Genomic DNA, 11103 nt, shown 5'->3' on the forward strand with positions numbered 1-11103 from the left:
GTACATTAAGAGTTGTGAGATAGGTGTATCCCATGGTTTACAGTTTGGTATATCGTATGATACATTGTATATATTCAGAGTATATCATTGGTTTTCCAATATTGTGCTTATTACTGCACTTTCATAATTACTTTGTGAAATTGTGTTTGAGATATTTTATGCTCAATATTTATATCTTGATTAAGACATTTTGTAATATTCTAATGATCGTTCACTTTATACCTTTTTGAATATCGGTTTTATGGTATTGAATTGGGTTATAAGTTTGGGTTTTGTGAATTGGTTTTAAAAAGGGAAACATGTCAAAAGAGTTTGGCACGAGAGGTTTTGAGAGAAAGTTTTACAGAAATAAATTTTTGCTTTCCTAATGTACTATGCCACTCATTGGAATTTCTTTATCTCACTTTTTTTTTTTTTTAAATTCGTTCCCTTGGGTCCAAGTAGCTAGTTGACAGTCTATCTCACGCACTGTTTGTCACTTCGTTCTTTCCACATAGCAGCAGTATCTATCTTTCTTTATTTATCCTTATGTTTATGGACTTATTTAGTATTTATTTGTTCTTTTAAACTTTGCAAATACTCTTAGAATGCTCTAATCTAATTATTGGACACAGTAGAGTCTATATTATATATATGTGTAGTTATGGCTTGTAGTACAATAAGCTGGTTGTGGACCATGATTGTGGACCATAGTTGTGGGATTTTATACTATTGTGGTTTTATATTTATACATTGAGTTATTATTGATGATGCTTGTGTTTGGTTATCCACATTTATGTAAGATTCCATTGGATATCCTTTAAGGATTGTCCAGTGAGACTTCACTAGGCGGGATTACCAGGGAAATCCTAAGAGGGTTCCCGTGGTGGATCCTGTCAAATATAATATAAAATATTTATTAGATATATATAACCTAATAGTACATGATTACCTCTTAAGGGTCTACACGTTTTGTTTATCAGATATCAATGCATTAAAACACCAGTTCCACAGGTTGACCATGAACAAATTTGAGTTTGTAAACATCCAAAATTTTGTCAAAAATCACATAAAATGAAAATTCACACACACACACACACATAGTTAACCATGTATGCATAAATAAACATTTAAATATTTCCAACCCATTTATATATATATATATATATATTCAGACTCTATATAGTACTAATACGCTCCAAATTAATTTAAAAAGTAAACCACTCATAAATACTGTTGTTGCTCACTTTTATTCCTATGCAAAGTCTGTGAGATCCCACATCGGTTGGAAAGGAGAACGAAGCATGTCTTATAAGGATGTGGATACCTTTCTCTTGTGACGCATTACCGTGAGGGGTAGGATTGGGCTCACCACCTAGCTTCAAAAACGGACAGTATCATGGTTGGGCCTGGGAGGCCCGAGCCAGTGGAATTGACAGGTGAAAAGGTGGGATCCCTAACCACTATGACTCGTTACTGTCTCCTAGAGAAGTGTAGAAAACCTTAAGGGGAAGGTTTAGGCTCATCACCATGCTTCCAAAGCGGACAGTATCTTGAGTGGGCCTGAAGGCTCAGGCCAGTGGGACTGGCAGGTGAAGGGGTGGGACCCCTAACCCTTAAAACGCATTTTAAACCCGTGCAGGCGGGGCTCAAAGTGGACAATATCACATGCGGGCGAACTGGGCTATTACAGTTGGTATCAGAGCCAGTACGCGGATCGGTGTACCAGCGAGGATGCTGAGCCCCAAGGGGGGTGTATTGTGAGATTCCACATCGGTTGGAGAATGGAACGAAGCATGTCTTATAAGGGTATGGATACCTTTCCCTTGTGATGCATTACAATCTCCTAGAGACGTGTAAAAAACCGTGAGGGGTAGGATGGGTCTCACCACCTAGCTTCCAAAGCAGACAGTATCATGGTTAGGCCTGGGAGGCCTGAGCCAGTGGGACTAGCAGGTGAAGGGATGGGACCCCTAACCACTATGACGCGTTTCCATCTCCTAGAAATGCATAGAAAACCATGAGGGGAAGGTTTGAGCTCACCACCTTGCTTCCAAAGTGGACAGTATCTTGAGTGGACTTGAAGGCCCAGGCCAGTGGGACTGGCAGGTGAAGGGGTGAGACTCCTAACCCTTAAAACCCATTTTAAACCCCTGTGGGCGGGGCTCAAAGTGGACAATATCACATGCGGGTGAACTGGGCTATTACAGTTGGTATTAGAGCCAGTACGCAGATCGGTGTGCTAGTAAGGACGCTAGGCCCCAAGGGGGGTGGATTGTGAGATCCCACATCAGTTGGAGAGGGGAATGAAGCATGCCTTATAAGGGTATGGATACCTTTCTCTTGTGATGCGTTACCATCTCCTAGAGACGCGTAGAAAACCGTGAGAGGTAGGATTGGGCTCACCACCTAGCTTCCAAAGCAAATAGTATCATGGTTAAGCCTGAGAGGCCGGAGCCAGTGGAACTGGCAAGTGAAGGGGTGGGATCCCTAACCAGTATGACACGTTACCGTCTCCTAGAGAAGCGTAGAAAACCATGAGGGGAAGGTTTAGGCTCACCACCTTGCTTCCAAAGCAGACAGTATTTTAAGTGGGCCTAAAGGCCAGGCCAGTGGGACTTGTAGGTGAAGGGGTGGGACCCCTAACCTTTAAGACACATTTTAAACCCATGCGAGCGAGGCCTAAAGCAGACAATATCACATGCAGGTAAACTGAACTGTTACAAAGTCACTTTCAGATTTAGTAAAAGTGCTTATAATATACTAAAATATTTTTTAGGCTCCAAAAGTAAAACTAAAACATTGATATGTACCAAATGCTTTAAAATAATTTATACAACTATAAAATTATATAAATTGGATACTAAATGATCCAATTGCACAGTGAATCCTTAGAAAAAGTATTTGTTTGGATATATGATGCTTTCGTATATATCTCTCTTTACGTAGATCTAAGAATGCAACATGTAAACTAGGTACTTGCAAAATTTTGTTTGGTCTTGCTCTTTCTGGTAGATTTGGAATGACTTTTATAGTTGTAAAAGTTGATTTGAAAAATGAAGAAGGAAATTTTATCTTTGATTAAAATTATATTAAAATATTGGCTATATATGCAATTGGTGAGAGAGACAACGAAAGGATACCAAACAAAGACACATTTTATTTTCTTAGTTTGTTACGTTTGCATCTATAGATCTTGCGTCTGATCTCTGAAATTGGGTGTGAACCAATTCTACAAAGATTTTACTGTACAACCAGAGATGGCCTTCTTGTTTGATGTCTGAACTCAAAATAGATTTTGCCTAATTGTTTGGTCTTGGCTCATTGACGGGTAAAATTTACATTCATGCTTGACCTGCCCAAATTGACTTGGTGAATACTATGAGGCCCAAACAGCCGATAGAGAGAAGACAATTTCCAACATATTTAAACAGCCCATAAGGTTGCCAAATCAAAGCAACAAGTTTCTTACAGATGAAGATGGAAAAATTTAAGAAATTGTGTTATTTATTTTGACCTAGCACTAAGATAGATGTTCATTGTGAATTTGATGCGATTTTTAACTGGATGCTTCACCTGATTGGGAAGCAGGAGAAATGGAATTTGCTACATATGGTATTGGAACCCTACCAGATAAATGGATTAAAATTTTTTGTGTGAATATTTCATGTATTGTGAGCCCATAATGTTCTAGCCTAAACCCTTTTTACTTTTTTCCTTTTAAAAAAATTAAAAAAAAAAAAAAAAAAAAAAAAAAACTTAACTGAAAATTGTTTTTTTAATCTTAGATTTAATGAATTTTAGCAAAGACCATGCTATCTTCCAAATTATGATTTTAACTTGACTTTAACTTATGTAAAAATTTTAACAAATAAAATTTTTTTGGAACAATCAAATGTTATTTATTTATTTTTTTTTTTTTTTGTATATATTTTTCTAAGTTTTCTTCTTAGAATGGAATAAAGGGTGTTAAAGTACACAAACCATTCTCCTTCCAAAAACTTGAGCTTAATTTTATGAAAAATTAAGTGGCAGTTTAACAAGACGTTCTCCCAAAAGTTGGAATTTTAGTGAAACAAAACTAATAAATTGTGTTTTATATACGCAGATGTATCACCTACTCGATGAACAGTATCGTTATGAATGTTCTGCTTATGGGCCTCTAGTTTGACCATGAAAATTTGTAAATCTTATTCAATTGAAACTCTCTTCCTAAAAAATAAAGCATACAATCCATTCAAAGGAAACCTTACATTTTATGAATTTACTTGCTAATGTATGATCTGTGCAATTAACTGAACATGAATTGATATATGATTATATGGATCTTCATGAAATCAATGGCGTAAACTAGACAAAATATATGAACTATCGTACAAAATTATATAAGTCGAAAACACTTTTATCAACCTCATCGAAAATATTCACACTTCGATTATATATACATAAAATATACTCATTGCAGAACGAAATAAACCTGCACAACTTTTGTGTTTTTGCTCATAATATAAACAATAGTGTGCGTATGCATATATATATATATATATATATATATACGTTTATGATCTCAAGCAATCGAGGATTGAATTGGCAGGCTAGCCTACCATGGGGCTGCCATATGCGTGCAATTCTTTCCACTTTTAACACTGCATGTTAATATGTTTTAAAATAAATAGCTCATCGATATGAAAATCCATGACCAACTGAAAGCGATTCGTGTATATATGTATATATAACATTTTGATATACTACATGTCCATCCTCTTCATAATATGGATGTTTAATTGAGCAACATATGATTTCCGTAATATGTTTTTTGATATTAGACATCCATACTAAAAGGAGAGATACTGTATGCACATTCCATGACAAATATACATATATATATATATATGTGAATAGGAGAAAGTATATATATAAAAACTTAATAACAGAATCATAATCTAGTTAACAGTTTTGACCGTTGAAGAATTATCATTTGTGATATATTAGTCATACAGCCCCTTTACATGTAAAAACATGAACATTTTGTACGTCCTAATTAATAATATCTATGCGTATATAGTATATAATATAACTTAGTCGGATATTATGAACAAATTTTGTTACTGATCATGATCATATTCTTGATTATGAGCGAATTACAGCTACACACAAATGATCTAATTAATTACTATCTTTTTTAACAGACTTGCGGATGACCAGTACGTTGGAGACTGGAGATAATAAATTAGAGCTTATATCCACGTTCTGTATACCGAAATCCATGCTTTATTATAAATCATTTAAGTAGATGACCGAAAAACTTCTTCATATATTTATATGTCCGTGTGTGTGTGTGTGGCGAGAAAGATAGGGACAGATAGACAGAGAGGCAAATTTATACATATATATATATATATATATACACACACTATGAAACTAAATTTCATTTACCAACCTGCAACTCAGTAGTCTCCGAATTGCGGTCTTGGGATCCGCTTGCAAGACGATATACATATATATATATATATATATATAAAGACCAGCTACAATAAGGACCGGCCATATGCAATATATCAGGACCAAAAACATGCTGAAATTGGAAGTCCTTGGATTTGCTCATTTGTCATGAACAGACCAGATTAAAGCTTCCTCACGTGTGGATTTGTCTCCTCCTCTTTTTCTTTCTTCTTCTTTCTTCTCACATAACCGTGACTTTTCTTCTTTTTTCCACATACCCACAAGTTCAAATCTGCCTAGATCTCCTCTCTCTCTCTCTCTCTTTACCTCTCGCACTCTATTCTCTTACCCATCCAAAGAAATCTGCCTAGATCTCCTCTCTCTCTCTACCTCTCGCACTCTATTCTCTTACCCATCCAAAGAAAGCAAAATATATATAGATACTCATATTAGTTTATAAAAAATAAAAAATAAAATAAAAATAAAAAGAAGAAGAAGAAGAAATCAAGATTTTTTGGACTAGAACTTCTATTTGGATACAGATTTTATTTTATGGCTTGTGTTTGGATATAAATTTGGTTTTAAGGTTTCAAGTTGAAGGTGAAGAGGAAAGGAGATGTAAAGATTGTTATGGATTAATTAGTTGCAGAAGAAGAAAATTAAGGAGTTTCCAATGTTTATGTTTTTTTTACCATCTAACGGCTGGAAGGGAAGGGAAGTGTGGGCAAGAGAAGAGGAGAAGGGAAGAGAAACCAGCAAATGGAAAGGGAAGCTTTGGGCAAAAATCCACACGTGAGGAGGCTTTAATCTAGTCCGTTCATGACAGATGAGCAAATCCAAAAGCTTTCAATTTCAATATGTTTTTTGTCCTGATATATAGCATAGGGCCGGTCCTTATTATAGCCGGTCTCTATATATATATATATATAAAAGTTAGCTATATATATATATATAGATCATGAAGTTTTACATATATCCCTATGCATATATATATATATATATATATATATATATATATATATATATATATATATATATGTATAACCTTTTTCTTATCCATGATCCTTGATAAATTATTGTAATATGTATGCACGTTTTTAAATGCTTGAATGTAGATCCTGGACAAATATTTCCTAAATAAGAGAATTACTACATATCATCCTCTACATCTACCAGAAGAAAATATAATAAATATATATATATATACACATATATACATGTATACTCTTCTTGTATAATGTTTCAGTGGTTGAGCTGAATTGAACTGAATTAAAACCCTCCACATTCCACTGGGAGCAAAGGCTTCAAATGACCTCGCAGGCTTCCAACGTTCCCATATGTATACTGAATGTTATCAGTATATTCATAATCATAAGGAAATATTGGAAGCCTTTGAGGTAATTTGGAGTCTTCTCCACTATCAATATAATTAACTTCATCACCTGCAAATCTCTCTCTGAAGCACTCTCACCTCATCAACTGCTAATACCCAATGGTTACATGCCCACTGGGTTTATATAGACATGAACCATATCAATTTCTCTTTAAAAAAGGCTATCCATTGGATTTCATATATATTCTATCGCAATATTCCCACTTTTTATTTATTCATTTCTTTTTCTCTCCACTGTTATGCTTGATTGATCAAAATATTTAGGGTTAATACTCATCGTTCAGCTCCTTTGAAGTTTGGCATTATTTCGATCCACTATTCTTGAGGTTTAAAAAATATCATCTACCTCCTCAATTGTTTTCAAACTTGTCACATTTATACCCTTTAATTTATTTATTTTTTATCAGTTTTATCATTACGCCCATCTAGGAGTATAATTAGCATTTTCAAAACCAAAAGGGGGTTTTTGATGAAATAAGAGCAAGCTTCAGGGTCAAGGAGAAAATATCCCTAAAATCTTTTGAGTTGTAGATATGATGACACATGTCCACGCATACTCCCTGATGTAAGTGCGGTGAAAATTCTTTTGGTGATAATCAATAAAGAGAAGTGTGATATCTTTGGATAGCTAGGCTAGCTAATCCCATATCCCAAGAGTCAAACGGATCGAATTTCCCTTACTGCTTTTTTCTTAGTTAAAATAGATCGGGAATGTCTAATGCCTTAGTTAAATTTGCTTGACTCTTGATTTTTACCAAAACTCATATTCTATTTCATTAATAAATTAACAAGGAAGCCATCTAGTACTGTTCAATGTATCTGTAATCCTGGAATCCATTTGCCTTGCACTAGTGTACATGTTTAATTTTTACATATATAGGTTTTATCAAAAAAGAAAAAAAAAATTACTTATGTAGGTTTAATTCCATGGTGAGGAAGATAAAGGCTAGGGTTAACCAAGCAATGTTAAAAACACAAAATTTCCATGCTTCGGCTGCCATAAAAACAGCTACGTATCTGTGAAAGATAAAGAGGAGATAGATATTTTTATAATTATTCCTTGTTTTCATTGGAGGATTATTGACTTAATGGAAACTGAATGGTATGTTGAGCTACACAACTTGCCTTTTTGTTCTGTTTTGTTTTTTTTAGTTAAAAAAAAAAAACATAATTAAGTTTTTAAATGCGCCGGCCATTATATATAAATTAGATATCTTGTGAAATACTTTCTTACCATCTCATACCCTATATCCCTGCTTAATTTTTTGCATGTGTATGTATATATGTATATATATATATATATATAACTTGCGGATATCATATGGATTCACGTGGTGAGATAGTAGTTTAATTCTCCCATCACATGTATATAAAGTACATACTAACGAGAGTGGTAAAGAAAATCAACACTAAAAAAATAACAACAAATTTGATTAGTTCTTCTCTCTACACAATATTATAATTAAAAACAGCATCCTAAAGAACAATTTAGTTGGCAAGGATCATCGTGTTTAATCTTCCCACTCCAAATATATATCAATAAATAAATGATGCTGTCTTCTTAGTTTGGATATAAAATAAATAGCATTAGTTCCTTTTTCTTCTTTGTCAATAAAACGTAAGAAATGGTCCCCTACGAAACAACCTGGTAGCTTTGCAACACATAAAGGCTCAGGATATCAAATCCTCCACTTCTAATAAATATAAAATAAATAAATAAATGATTATAACTTATTATTTTAAATATAAGATTGCAAATTTGGAGTTTATGGTTTAGAATACTCAATTCATAAGTTAGGAGAGGGAGGCATTTTCAGTAATACACAAGCCGAATCAAATCAGAAAGTTATATGAACACCAAATGTACAATCAAAAAACATTTAATTTCTAGAGTAAATTCAATAAAGTTGTAAAAATACAAAACTTAAACTACATGTATGCAATTAAGAGTGCACGTGAAAGTCTTTTTTTTTTTTTTTAACTTTTTTAAAGCCTAAAAGAGTAGAGTACTTTTTTCTTGATAAAAAATAAAAATAAAATAAAAATAAAAAGAATTCAAATCCGCATGCGCACACCAAAAAAAGAGTTTCAAATGCATTGATGATATTGAGAAGGTGCTCCTGATTTGGCAAATGCTTAATTTGATGGAATTGATTAATATTCGTTAGAATATATTTGATTTGGAAATGAAAATTAAGTTTCATCTCTATTGCCCTTCTGATCGATATGGGACTTTATTCCAAATCGATAGCCAATTCTAATTGAGTAGTTAGTGATCGAAAGAATTGGCACAATAAAGGAGAAGATGTAACCACGTTTGCAAGTAAATTATCTTATTACAACCAAAGCTTAATTTATGCTTTCATAATTGTGATTTCTTTGAGCAAGAGGAATTTGTTGGCCTTGTTTTGTCGATTTGATTCTATCTTCAAATCGGTTATAAAGTCAGTACCTAAAGGATTCACTTATGGTTCCACTTGCAAAGTCAACACCAAAAAAAACCCATATGTTTTTTTTTTATGATACAATATCCATATTTATATCTATATAAATTTTATTCTGCTAAACGAGTTACCTTAACATGAGATGGCCGATATACATTTTATAAATTTCAATAAAACATCTGTATCCTATTATATTTTTTTATTTACGTTCACCATTTTAGTTCCACGATTATTAGTGGAATCAGTTCGTAACCCATCGTGGCCTAGCAGATAACTCATATCTACCTCTATATTTATATAAGGTGGGCTAGAGAAATCATAGTTAAAAAAACATTAATGCATTTTTTTGTTTGCTCCCATTTATTATTACATCATGTCAATATTGTTCTCTATAAGGTTAGAAACACTGCCCACTAGATCAAAATAATATATATATATATATAATCAAGGTTAATCATTAGAACCGATTTTCTTTTTAAGTTTTTGAATTATTTTAAATACTGAAATTTAAACACCCATGCATTAATGGCCTATACAGAATTATATAAAGCTCACTTTATCTTTACATGAGTTTAGTAGTTAACTAGAGCCAAATAAATCAATAATACATTTTTAAATTAACCAATTCCAAAGCTACTAATAGATGTGGCAAAATAATGATATGTTATTGTTTGAATGGTGTTGGATGACACATAGTAAACACATATGAATTTCTCTTAATAAGTTTTTTTCCTAAATCCTATCATATTAAATCCCCATACATGTATACATATGTTTGCATTTATGGCTCATATTAGGTTTACACGAAACTTTAAAATAAATAAAAATTAAAAATAAATAAAATAAAAAAATAAAAAAAAATTGTAAAGCTATGGATACTAATTAAAGTCTATATAACTAGTCGACGGATCGCTTAATAACCTCCTTTTCTATCATAAATTTAATATATGTTTCAATAATTGAACCTTTACATTCCAAAAACGTTTGATTCTGAACCAAAATAAATAAATAAATAAATAATTTATAAAATGGGACATTATCTTATTATCGAAAGGTGTACTAGAAATTCCGAATAAGACAGGCCATTCATACCCAGGATCATGATCATGACCCTTTAATTATTCTCCAAATTAAAAAGGTATTCTTCTTCTAGTTACAACTTTTTTTAAAAGTCAAATCCGATAAAATTATAGCTGCCATTGATTTTTAGTGGAAATAAATGATTTTCTTTTGTAGCTAACCGCACTGATAATCCAGTAAAACTGAGTAAGAAATTATATATAAATACATACATATATATATATATATATAAATGTAGCATACAAAGGGGGTGCAGGCCGAAGACTGAAATTGTGAAGTACCAGTTAAACTTGGTGATACTTGAGCAAAGTGTGCCTAAACACACACATACACATATATGATCACTTCATAGAAATTGGAGAAGGCTTTCAATCCCCCTCAAAGGCTTCCAACATTCTGTGCATGCCATATATATGTGTCTATATACATATATATATATAAAAAGAATGTTGGTTGCCTTTTTGGGGGACTGTAAACCTTACTCTTGCAGCATATATATGTGTATGGCCTTTCAATTTAAGTCATGTAATTAAGAGAGGCTTTTTTTTCCTTTCCTTTTTTTTTATTTTTATTTTTATTTTTTTTTTTTGGTGGTGGTTTGTTTGGGTTCTTCTAATTTTGCGTTTGGATTTATATATGGACAATCATTTTGCAGAGGCCGTCATCCTCAATTTTAGTTTGGACTTATAGACAATCATGTTTGCAGAGCTTAATTTTGCGTTTGGATTCATAGACAATGCATGAGCACTGGCAGGCCGGCCGGGC

Source organism: Ziziphus jujuba, chromosome 4 (assembly GCF_031755915.1).
Source record: "Ziziphus jujuba cultivar Dongzao chromosome 4, ASM3175591v1".
Taxonomy (NCBI): Eukaryota; Viridiplantae; Streptophyta; class Magnoliopsida; order Rosales; family Rhamnaceae; genus Ziziphus; species Ziziphus jujuba.